General features: G+C 43.7%; 2 protein-coding genes across 3 annotated transcripts in view; one reads left to right on the plus strand and one right to left on the minus strand.

Moving 5' to 3' along the window:
- The window catches only part of PDXDC1 (pyridoxal dependent decarboxylase domain containing 1), a 471229-nt gene that overhangs the window by 356242 nt on the left and 102085 nt on the right, over positions 1-12902 (plus strand). The gene's annotated exons all lie outside the window — the stretch shown is intronic.
- The window catches only part of LOC126944537 (mpv17-like protein), a 51270-nt gene that overhangs the window by 21071 nt on the left and 17297 nt on the right, over positions 1-12902 (minus strand). The window lies entirely within an intron of this gene.

Here is a 12902-nt window from a genome sequence, read left to right on the forward strand (position 1 = left end):
ATGCTATCCCTCCCCCCTCCCACCTCACAATAGGCCCCGGGGTGTGATGTTCTCTGCCCTGTGTCCAAGTGATCTCATTGTTCAATTCCCACCTATGAGTGACAACATGTGGTGTTTGGTTTTCTGTCCTTGCGATATTTTGCTCACAATGATGGTTTCCAGCTTTATCCATGTCCCTGCAAAGGACATGAACTCATCCTTTTTTATGGCTGCATAGTGTTCCATGGTGTATGTTTGCCACATTTTCTTAATGCAGTCTATCACTGATGGACATTTGGGTTGGTTCCAAGTCTTTGCTATTGTGAACAGTGCCGCAATAAACATATGTGTGCTTGTATCTTTGTAGTAGCATGATTTATAATCCTTTGGGTATATATCCGGTAATGGGATGCCGGGGTCAAATGGTATTTTTAGTTCTAGATCCTTGAAGAATCGCCACACTGTCTTCCACAATGGTTGAACTAGTTTGCAGTCCCACGAACAGTGTAAAAGTGTTCCTATTTCTCCACATCCTCTCCAGGACCTGTTGTTTCCTGACTTTTTAATGATTGCCATTCTAACTGGTGTGAGATGGTATCTCATTGTGGTTTTGATTTGCATTTCTCTGATGGCCAGTGATGATAAGCATTTTTTCATGTGTCTGTTGGCTGCATAAATGTCTTCTTTTGAGAAGTGTCTGTTCATATCCTTTGCCCACTTTTTGATGGGGTTGTTTGATTTTTTTCTTGTAAATTTGTTTAAGTTCTTTGTAGATTCTGGATATTAGCCCTTTGTCAGATGGGTAGATTGTAAAAGTTTTCTCCGATTCTGTAGGTTGCCTGTTCACTCTGATGGTAGTTTATTTTGCTGTGCAGAAGATCTTTAGTTTAATTAGATCCCATTTGTCAATTTTGGCTTTTGTTACCATTGTATTTGGTGCTTTAGTCATGAAGTCCTTGCCCATGCCTATGTCCTGAATGGTATTGCCTAGGTTTTCTTCTAGGGTTTTTATGGTTTTAGGTCTACCATTTAAGCCTCTAATCCATCTTGAAGTAATTTTTGTATAAGGTGTAAGGAAGGGATCCAGTTTCAGCTTTCTGCATATGGCTAGCCAGTTTTCCCAGCACCATTTATTAAATAGGGAATCCTTTCCCCATTTCTTGTTTTTGTCAGGTTTGTCAAAGATCAGATGGTTGTAGATGTGCGGTATTATTTCTGAGGGCTCTGTTCTGTTCCATTGGTCTATATCTCTGTTTTGGTACCAGTACCATGCTGTTTTGGTTACTGTAGCCTTGTAGTATAGTTTGAAGTCAGGTAGCGTGATGCCTCCAGCTTTGTACTTTTTGCTTTGGATTGTCTTGGCGATGCGGGCTCTTTTTTGGTTCCACGTGAACTTTAAATTAGTTTTTTCCGATTCTCATCAGGCCAATTTAATATTGCCTATTCATTATAACATAATGCTGCTCGCACAACTGAGAAAACGCTGTTGCTTTACCTCCTCCAGCTCTGTAGCAGCCATGTATAAATCAAAGAACTATAAATATACACTAATTACATAACCTACATAGGCAATCAATATTAAGAAAAATTTTTACTGCCCGATATTTCTGTGGTTGAAAATGTAGAGTCTAATTTTGGTCCACAGTAACATCTAGGTTAATGCTGATTCAGAAGGAAAACATTTGTTGTTGCCATGATTAGAGGCATCAAAACGCTGAATCACCACCTCAAATGTTACCACTATTAATATAACGAGCTACATAGGAAGATCGAATTAGACCATCTCGGACCACCAGGTTTACAATTCCACCTGCAGATACATGCAAGAAGTATTGTCACAGTACTTAGGTCACGTTATTCCATTGAGGTCATTATCAACTAAGCTTATAATTAATGTGTGGTCATTTGGTCAATGTCACCAGCGTAACGTACTAACAAAAACAAGGACTGCAAACTCAAATGCCTGTAAGGCAGAAAGTAAGACCGTAGGAAGCAAAGTCTATAGGGAACTGTATAATAGAGGCTGCAGATTCATGGCAGATTCTAAAGCACAGTGGTCCCCAACATTTTTAGCACCAGGAACCGGCTCTGTGGAAGACAATTTTTCCACAGGCAGCAAGGAGTGGGATGCAGAAGGGCAATGGTCTTGGGATGAAGCTGTTCCACCTCAAATCATCAGGAATTAGATTCGCATAAGGAATATGCAACCTAGATCCCTCATGTGTGCAATTCACAACAGGGTTCATGCTCCTGTGAGAATTTAATGATGATGCTGATCTGACAGGAGGCAGAGCTCAGGCAGTAATGCAAGCAATGGTGAGCGGCCAGAGATACAGATGAAGCTTCAATCGTTCACCCACTATTCACCTCCTGCTCTGTGGCCCAGTTCCTAACAGGCCACCGACCAGCCCAGTGGTTAGGGACCCGTGCTGCAGCACATTGCTTAATAGAGGACTGTAGCAGCCATGCGCCCAGCGCTTTCCTGTTTTTTTTTTTTTTTTTTTTTTTTTTGAGATGCCAGAAACCCAATTTTTTTTTTTTTTTTTTGATGCCAGAAACCCAGATTTTTTTTTTTTTTTTTTTTTTTTTTTTTTTTTTTTTTTTTTGAGACAAGCTCGAGCTGTCTGCCCATCTCAGCCTCCCAAAGTGCTGGGGTTGCAGGAGTGCACCACCACATCCGGCCTGAAACCCAGATTTTATTTATTTATTTACTTACTTATTTATTTTTGAGATGGAGTCTCGCTCTGTTGCTCAGGCTTGAGTACAGTGGCAAGATCTTGGCTCACTGCAACCTCCACCTCCCGGTTCAATCGATTCTCCTGCCTCAGCCTCCTGAGTAGCTGGGATTACAGGCACATGCCACCACGCCTGGCTGATTTTCGTATTTTTAGTAGAGACAGAGTTTCACCATGTTGGCCAGGCTGGTCTCGAACTCCTGACCTCAGGTGATCCACCCGCCTCAGCCTCCCAAAGTGCTGGGATTACAGGCGTGCGCCACCACACCCAGCCTGAAACCCAGATTTTTAATATGAAAGTCTTCAAACCTTGGAGGTGTCATAAAAAGCATGCTGTGGACCACTAGTTTGCAACTGCCAATCTAAAATATCATAGACATATCATCACTTTAGCCATGAAAAAAAAAGTATGTGAGGCAGAAAATGGAAGCAACCATGCCTGATTTATTGTTGAATACTTTTTCCGTAGACTGAGAGCTTCCCTTTCATTAGCATCTGAAACTATCTTCAGAATGACATTGGTTTTCATAAAAGTGTTGATCCTCACACCTCTTTATAGGCTTGCACCTGGCACAGCAGAGTGAAACATGTTAAATAGCATTTGTTCCTTGAGTATACATGGAAAAATGTGAAGTACTCATAAGTGTTCAGCTAATATTGTAGCAGGACGAGTGGCAGACCAAACTCCTCAGACACTGGGTTAAAGAAGGAAGGGGTTTGTTCAGCCGGGGGTATTGGCAAGACTTCTGTCTCAAGAGCCGAGCTACCTGAGTAAGCAACTCCTGTCCTTTTTAAGGGCTCACAACTCTAGGGGGGTGCATGTGAGAGGGTCATGATTGATTGAGCAAGCAGGGGGTACATGACTGGGGGCTGTGTGCACCGATAATTAGATCGGAACAAAACAAGATAGGGATTTTCACAGTGCATTTCTGTACAATGTCTGTAATCTATAGATAACAGAACCAGTTAGGTCAGGGGTCCATCTTTAACTACCAGGCCCAGGGTTCAGCACCGGGCTGTCTGCCTGTGGATTTCATTTCTGCCTTTTAGTTTTTACTTCTTTCTTTGGAGGCAGAAATTGGGCATAAGATGATATGAGGGGTGGTCTCCTCCCTTAATATGAGCAGCATCTCAGCAGTCTCCAATTCTTGAATTACCAGGGAGTATTTTTACCATTTTCCCCCAGTGAAAGGGCTATTTTAAGAGACTTACCCTCCAAAATGATGTATTAAGTCATAGTACTTTTTTTTTTTTTTTTTTTTTTTTTTTTTTTTTTTTTTGAGACAGGGTCTTGCCCTGTTGCCCAGGCTGGAGTGCAGTGGCATGATTGTTACAGGAAAGGGGTCCCAATCCAGACCCCAAGAGAGGGTTCTTGGATGTTGTGCAAGAAAGAATTTAGGGTAAGTCCGCAGTGTGAAGTGAAAGCAAGTTTGTTAAGAAAGTAAAGGAGGCCAGGCACGGTGGCTCACACCTGTAATCCCAGCACTTTGGAAGGCCGAGACAGGCGGATCACGAGGTCAGGAAATCAAGACCATCCTGGCTAACACAGTGAAACCCTGTCTCTACTAAAAAGACAAAAAAGTTAGCTAGGAGAGGTGGCGGGAGCCTGTAGTGCCAGCTACTCGGGAGGCTGAGGCAGAAGAATGTCATGAACCCAGGTAGGTGGCAGAGCTTGCAGTGAGCCGAGATCACACCACTGCACTCCAGCCTGGGTGACAGAGCGAGACTCTGTCTCAAAAAAAAAAAGACAAAAAAAAAAAAAAAAGACAAAGAAAGTAAAGCAATAAAAGAATGGCTACTCCATAGATAGAGCAGCCGTGAGGGCTCCTGGTTACCCATTTTTATGGTTATTTCTTGATGATATGCTAAACAAGGGGTGGATTTTTCATGCCTCCTCTTGTAACTTCCTGATATTGCCATGGCGTTCGTAAACTGTCACGGTGCTGGTGGGAGTGTAGCAGTGAGGATGACAGGAGGTCACTCTTATCACTATTTTGATTTTGGTGGGTTTTGGCCAGCTCCTTCACTGCAACCTGTTGTGACAGCAAGGTCTTTATGATTGGTATTTTGTGCTGACCTTCTATGTCATCCTGTGACTTAGGCTGCGTTAACCATCGGGGAATGCAGCCCAGTAGTTTCAGCCTCATTTTACCCAACTCCTATTTAAGATGGAGTTGCTCTGGTTCACACGCCTCTGACACAATCACTGCTCACTGCAGCCTCCACCTAGAGATCCTCCTGCCTCAGCCTCCCAAGGTGCTGGGACTACAGGTGCATGCCACCACAGTCAGCTAATTTTTGTATTTTTTGTAGAGATGGGGTTTTTCCATATTTCCCAGGCTAGTCTCAAACTCCTGGGCTCAAGCAATCCTTCCGTCTCAGCCTCCCAAAGTACTGGGATTACAGGCATGTGCCACCATGCCCGGCCTAATTACTTTTAATCAGACTAAGACAGGGTTACTACCTGAGTTGCTATGGCTCCAGCTGAAAGCCTGTGCAGTCATATCATGGGTAAACATTTGCTTTATGCTGAAAATATGGCAGACCTGGCATTACAGCTTTTACAAATCTCCTAAGGTGTCTTGGTAGTGTATTAGTTCATTTTCGTAGTGCTATAAAGAAATACCCGAGACTGGGTAATTTATAAAGAAAGAGAGGTTTAATGTACTCAACAGTTACATGAGACTGGGGAGGCCTCAGAATCATGGTGGAAGGCAAAGAAGGAGCAAAGGTACATCTTACATGGCAGCAGGCAAGAGGGCATGTGCAGGGAAACTGCCCTTTATAAAACCGTCAGATCTTGTGAGACCATTCACTATCACGAGAACAGTATGGGAAAAACCTGCCCCCACGATTCAATTACCTCCTACCGGGTCCCTCCCATGACACATGGGGATTATGGGAGCCACAATTCAAGATGAGATTTGGGTGGGGACACAGCCAAACCGTATCAGGTAGCAACTTCCTAGGGTCAGTTTTGCAGGTGGTAAAGCTATTTACCAAGACAGTTGTAGGTAAAGAAAGGCAGATTTATTAGATAAATTATGAAAATATGTTGCAAGGTTGCAATGGGCAGCACAGCAGAGAAGGGGCTATCTGCAAAGAGGCAAGGGCTGGAGGAAAGTTTTATAGGATCATGCTGGAGGGTGCTACGTGTGGAATGAGGTAATTGTGCCTGCAGATTGTTGGTGATTAGCTATCTCTAACAATTGTTCATACAATAATTGTTCATTATTCTCCTCAACTTGGGACTCTCCCCAACCTGGGGACCCTTCCTCATTGTTGGTTACTTATCAGGACTTCACATAAGGGTCTGGAAACTTCATTCATTCATATCTTCAACACAAATTTTAGATAGCCTGTTTTTTAAAATATTTATTCAACAAATGTTTAGTCCAAGCCACTATTACTTATTACTTTCTCTACTATTGTATGGACTTGTAACTATCTCTGACACTATTCTTCCACATTCTCTATTTTTATGCCTATGGTAAAATTTGCCAGTTTGACCATGGAACTAATACTCATAGGGTATATATAGAGTCTAGAAGAAAATATACAGGTTTTTAAAGGCTGCCCTGCCAACAAAACCATAATGCAGGAACAAGCATCACAACTATGCCAAATAATCAATTCTATAATGTCCAAACTTTTACTTTAAAATTGGAATTTCCAGACTTCCTTTCTTTTTTTTTTTTTTTGAGACGGAGTCTCGCTCTGTAGCCCAGGCTGGAGTGCAGTGGCAGATCTCAGCTCACTGCAAGCTCCGCCTCCCGGGTTCACGCCATTCTCCTGCCTCAGCCTCCCGAGTAGCTGGGACTACAGGCGCTGCCACCTCGCCCGGCTATTTTTTGTATTTCTTAGTAGAGACGGGGTTTCACCGTGTTAGCCAGGATGGTCTCGATCTCCTGACCTCGTGATCCGCCCATCTCGGCCTCCCAAAGTGCTGGGATTACAGGCTTGAGCCACCGCGCCCGGCCCAGACTTCCTTTCTGCATTAACCAGTTTAACTAGACAGTAACGAAATATCCCTCCTTACTTTTTGCTGTGATAGTTTAGATGTAAACCAAAAATAAAATTCTAAGCCACCCACTCCAACTGAATAGACCCTTCCTGTTGGCCAAGGACATTCCAAAGTAAACTGAAAAAACCAGCTCAGGCCATGATGGGAAGGGGAGGTGTCAACATGCCTCATTTATACCTTCTTCCCTCTAGAATCAAGACACAACTGACCAGCATTAACATTAAAACAGAGATCTTAAGCCAGGCACGGTGGCTCACGCCTGTAATCCCAGTACTTTGGGAGGCCAAGGCAGGATCGCCTGAGGTTGGGAGTTCAAGACCAGCCTGGCCAATATGGCGAAGTCCCTGTCTCTACTAAAAATACAAAATTAGCCGGGCATTGTGGTGCACGTCTGTAATCCTAGCGAGGCATAAGAATCAGTTGAACCCAGGAAGCAGAGGTTGCAGTGAGCCAGGATCATGCCACTGCACTCCAGCTGGGCAACAGAGTGACACTCCAGCTCAAAAAAAAAAAAAAGAGAGAGACCTTAAGACTAACAAAACAGACTCTTTGTAGCAATAAGATACCAAATTATAGCCTGACCCTAGTCAGGACAGATAATAAGCCCTGAAAGAAATCAAAGTATTTTATGCCAAAATATATTATTTTAACGTATTATGAAATGAAATGGTCCTGTAAAGTTATCTCTTTTGGGGAAAATCTACATTCTTTTTTTTTTTTTTTTTTTGAGACGGAGTCTCGCTCTGCTGCCCAGGCTGGAGTGCAGTGGCCGGATGTCAGCTCACTGCAAGCTCCGCCTCCCGGGTTTACGCCATTCTCCTGCCTCAGCCTCCCGAGTAGCTGGGACTACAGGCGCCCGCCACATCACCCGGCTAGTTTTTTGTATTTTTTTAGTAGAGACAGGGTTTCACCGTGTTAGCCAGGATGGTCTCGATCTCCTGACCTCGTGATCTGCCCGTCTCGGCCTCCCAAAGTGCTGGGATTACAGGCTTGAGCCACCGCACCCGGCCGGGAAAATCTACATTCTATAGAGGATTTCCTTCCCTTTCCATGTCTTTCCCTCATCCAGGAGAGATTTAACTAAGCTTGGCACCTTTTAGGATCTGATAAGAGATATTTATCATCTATTCTCTGAAGTCGGCCACTTGGAGGCTTCATCTACATAACAAGAACCTTGGTTTCCACAACCCCCTTTATCTTAACTACAAACATTTCCTTCTGCAGACTTCGGACTACAGAGCTTAACCTTTTCAACCAATTGCCATCAGGAAATCTAAATCCACCTATGACCTAGTAGCTTTCCCCCACACCCAGCCCTGCTTACCTGCTGCTTCTAGTTATATCTTTGTGGGCCCAACCAGTGTACACCTTACATGTATTGATTGATGTCTGCCTGTAACTTCTGTACCCCTAACATGTATAAAATCAAGCTATCACTCAACCACCTTGGGCACATGTTCTCAGGACATTTTGACTATGCCTCAGGCCTTGGTCACCCATATTTGGCTCAAAATAAACCTCTTAAAATATTTTACAGAGTTTAATTATTTTTATTGACATAGAATACTGTCAGAGGCATTCAAACCAGAGCAACTCCATTTTGCTTGAGGGTAGGAAAATGAGGCTGGGACTTCCTGGGCTGCATTCCCAGAAAGGTAAGCAGTCCTAGCCTCTAGATGTTTACAGTTAAGGGAACAAATTAATAATGTTTACTAAACAGACCCAGACTTGGGAGTGTCCAAATATCCCAATATCTGGAGACCAAAGGCATTCTAAATTTGCTTTAAAGATAATAAAATAATATCAATTCTTGGCCGGACACAGTGGCTCAGCCTGTAATCCCAGCATTTTGGGAGGCTGAGGTGGGCGGATCATGAGGTCAGGAGATCGAGACCATCCTGACTAACATGGTGAAACCCAGTCTCTACTAAAAAGTAGAAAAAATTAGCCGGGCGTGGTGGCGGGCGCCTGTAGTCCCAGCTACTCGGGAGGCTGAGGCAGGAGAATGGCATGAACCCAGGAGGTGGAGCTTGCAGTGAACCGAGATCATGCCGCTGCACTCCAGCCTCCAGCCTGGGCAACAGAGCGAGACTCTGTCTCAAAAAAAATAAAAATAAATAATAATAATAATAATAATATCAATTCTTGTAAAATATAGTAATTAAAAATATTAATCCTTTATCACAAACTCTTGTAGCAGAGCACACCTCCCCATATATATGAGTATTGTACCTATGGTTGATACGTTTCTCCTCTTACTTTCAGGAATGCCTTACCCTGTCTATGGAGTAGCTGTATGTTCACCACACCACATTACTTTCTTGTCTGTTTGTTTGTTTGAGATGGAGTCTCACTCTGTTGTACAGGCTGGAGTGCAGTGGTGCAATCTTGGCTCAATGTAACCTCCACCTCCTGGGTTCAAGTGATTCTACTGCCTCAGCCTCCCAAGTAGCTGGGATTATAGGTGCCCACCACCAGCTTGGCTAATTTTTTTGTATTTTTAGTAGAGATGGGGTTTCACCATGTTGGCCAGGCTGGTCTTGAACTCCTGACCTCAGGTGATCCACCTGCCTCAGCCTCCCAAAGTGCTGGAATTACAGGCTTGAGCCTCCAGACCAGACCAACAGAAATCTTTTTTTTTTTTTTTTTTTTTTTGAGATGGAATCTCGCTCTGTCACCCAGGCTGGAGTGCAGTGGCACGATCTCGGCTCACTGCAAGCTCCACCTCCCAGGTTCACGCCATTCTCCTGCCTCAGCCTCCCGAGTGGCTGGGACTACAGGCGTCCGCCACCACACCCGGCTAATTTTTTGTATTTTTAGTAGAGACGGGGTTTCACCATGTTAGCCAGGATGGTCTCAGTCTCCTGACCTTGTGACCCACCTGCCTCGGCCTCCCAAAGTGCTAGGATTACAGGCATGAGTCACTGCACCCGGCCCAGAAATCTTAATGCTGCATTTTTTTCTACTTATGCTACAAGAAAAATGGCTGAGAAGTCCCCTGGGAATGAATTCAAGTCTAGATTTTCACCTTTATGACAGTACATATATATCTGTAAAATAGGCTGACATTTTTCCATAGCCAGCTGGGGAGTCAATAAAAAAAAAAAGTTTTTTGTTTTGTTTTGTTTTTGTATTGTATTGCTTTGTTTCGAGACAGGGTCTAGCTCCATCGCCCAGGCTGGAGTGCAGTGTCACAATTTTGGCTCACTATAACCTCTACCTCTCAGGTTCAAGTGATTCTCCTGCCTCAGCCTCCTGGGTAGCTGAGATTACAGGTGTGAACTGCTGTGCCTGGCCAAAAAAAAAAAAAACTTAATAGAAAAAATTTAAAAATAGGCTAACATTTGGAAGAATTCAGTAAGTGATGTAAAGAACATACATAAATAGGGACAACTTGTATCTCCATCCAAAGGTGTAAATCTTGTATTTACAATAAAGATAACCAGGAAAGTTTACAGAATGTAAATCTAATTATCTTTAAATATTTCCCAGAATAATCGGATCACCAAAAACAAAAAGTAGCCAGAGGCATTTGTTGTATTTAACTGAAATTAATTTATTTTTCATACACTCAAAATCATATTACATCAAAATTTTAATATACACAAACATAAAATTTAAACTTAAAAATGAAACCATTGGGGCTGGGCACAGTGGCTCACACCTATAATCCCAGCACTTTGGGAGGCCGAGGCGGGCAGATCACCTGAGGTCAGGAGTTTGAGACCAGCCTGGCCAACATGATGAAAAACCCTGTATCTACTAAAAATACAAAAATTAGCCGAGCATAGTGGCAAGCGCCTGTAATCCCAGATATTTGGGAGGCTGAGGCAGGAGAATCACTTGAACCTGGAAGGCAGTGGTTACAGTGAGCAGAGATTGTGTCACTGCACTCCAGCCTGGGTGACAGAGCGAGACTCTGCCTGAAAATTTAAAAAAATAAAAAAATAAGAAAAAAGAAACCATTGGTATTGCTATTACAATAGTTTCTACCCAGAATATGAACAGAACATTCTGGTCCATAGCTCAGAAAAACAGAGCACCAATGTAAATATGAATATTAGAAAATAACAGATCCAGGCTGGGCTCAGTGGCTCACGCCTGTAATCCTAGCACTTTGGGAGGCCAAGGTGGGTGGATCACCTGAGGTCAGGAGTTCAAGACCAGCCTGGCCAACATGGTGAAACCCCATCTCTACTAAAATTACAACAATTAGCTGGGCGTGGTGGCTAGCACCTGTAATCCTGGCTACTCGGGAGACTGAGGCATGAGAATCACTTGAACCTAGGAGGTGGAGGTTGCAGTGAGCTGAGATCACATCACTGCACTCCGGCCTGGGCAACAGAATGAGACTCTGTCCCAAAAAACAATAAAGTACATAAAATAAAATATAAATAAAAACTCAAAAAAGCTATTATCTGCATCTTAGTAAGTTAGCTTAATAAACCTACTTTTCCTTTCTTTTCTTTTCTTTTCTTTTTTTTTTTTTTTTTTGAGACAGGGTCTTACACTGTCACCTAAATGGCAAAATTACAGCTCACTGCAGCCTCACAGGCTCAAGTGATCCTCCCACCTCAGCCTCCTGAGTAGCTGGGAATATGACATCACACTCAGCTAATTTTTTTGTTGTTCTTATAGAGATAGGATCTCACTATGTTTCCCAGACTGGTCTCAAATGCCTGGCCTCAAGTGATCCTTTCACCTCAGCCTCCTAAAGTGCTGGGATTACAGGTGTGAGCCATTGTGCCCAGCCCTACTTTTCTATAATATAGCTGAAATCAGCCAGATGAAAAAATTGAAGTTTTGAAAGGTGATAGCCGGGCGCGGTGGCTCAAGCCTGTAATCCCAGCACTTTGGGAGGCCGAGACGGGCGGATCACGAGGTCAGGAGATCCAGACCATCCTGGCTAACATGGTGAAACCCCGTCTCTACTAAAAAATACAAAAAACTAGCCGGGCGAGGTGGCGGGCGCCTGTAGTCCCAGCTACTTGGGAGGCTGAGGCAGGAGAATGGCGTAAACCCGGGAGACGGAGCTTGCAGTGAGCTGAGATCCGGCCACTGCACTCCAGCCCGGGCGACAGAGCCAGACTCCGTCTCAAAAAAAAAAAAAAAACAAAAAAAAGAAAGGTGAAGGAAAGAAAATAAGAACTAATTTGGAAGATATAGGACTATGGTCAGAAGGAAGGGGCACTGAAAAGAGGGAGAAAGTCTCAGAAAAGAAAGAGGCACCTGATGTTTACTCAGTTCAAAATTCTTCCTAGGCCGGGCATGGTGGCTCATGCTTGTAATCCTAGCAGTTTGGGAGGCTGAGGTGGGCAGATCACTTGAGGTCAGGAGTTCGAGACCAGTCTGGGCAAACATGGTGAAATCCGATCTCTACTAAAAATACAAAAATTCGATGGGTATGGTGGCACACGCCTGTAGTCCCAGCTACTCAGGAGGCTGAGGCAGGAGAATCGCTTGAACCCCAGAGGCGGAGGTTGCAGTGAGCCAAGATCACGCCATTGCACTGCAGCCTGGGCAACAGAGTGGGACTCCATCTCAAAAAAATAAATAAATAAATTCTCCTTGGGTCAGTCCTTTCTCCTTTTCTTCTCCCAAGGACCAGAGAGGATCCTCCACTACCATCCTCTCTAAAGCAAGGCTGTCAAGTCCTTAAGTGCAATAAGTGTAATAAGCCCTTCACCTTATTACAATTATTCTGCCCTCCCGGAATGTTCAAGTGGTCATGGCGTGGGCAGGAGGTGAGAGGAGAGAGCAGTGGGTTTGGTTGGGTTATGGCGTGGGCAGGGGGAGAGAGGAGAGAGCAGTGGGTTTGGTTGGGTCATGGTGCGGGCAGGGGGTGAGAGGAGAGAGCAGTGGGTTTGATTGGGTTGTGGACAAAGAAAGAGGAAGAAAGAAATGGATGAATAAAGATGTAGTTAGAGAAGGATACACTTACAAAGCAGAAGAGAACTGGGAAAAGACAAGCTTTTACTTGATATATACCAAAAATGTGACTCAGTCATTACTGCCTTCTATTCACATGGTTAGCTACACTTCATAGATCTTCATGTGTTCCTAACCTTTCAACTCCAGCACGTACTTTATCTTTAAATTCCAGATTTCCCTTTTTATGTATCAGCTGTTGAAAGTATAAAAAGAAACTTTTTCAATCATTTTAA

This window comes from Macaca thibetana, chromosome 20 (assembly GCF_024542745.1).
Source record: "Macaca thibetana thibetana isolate TM-01 chromosome 20, ASM2454274v1, whole genome shotgun sequence".
NCBI classification, from domain to species: domain Eukaryota; kingdom Metazoa; phylum Chordata; class Mammalia; order Primates; family Cercopithecidae; genus Macaca; species Macaca thibetana.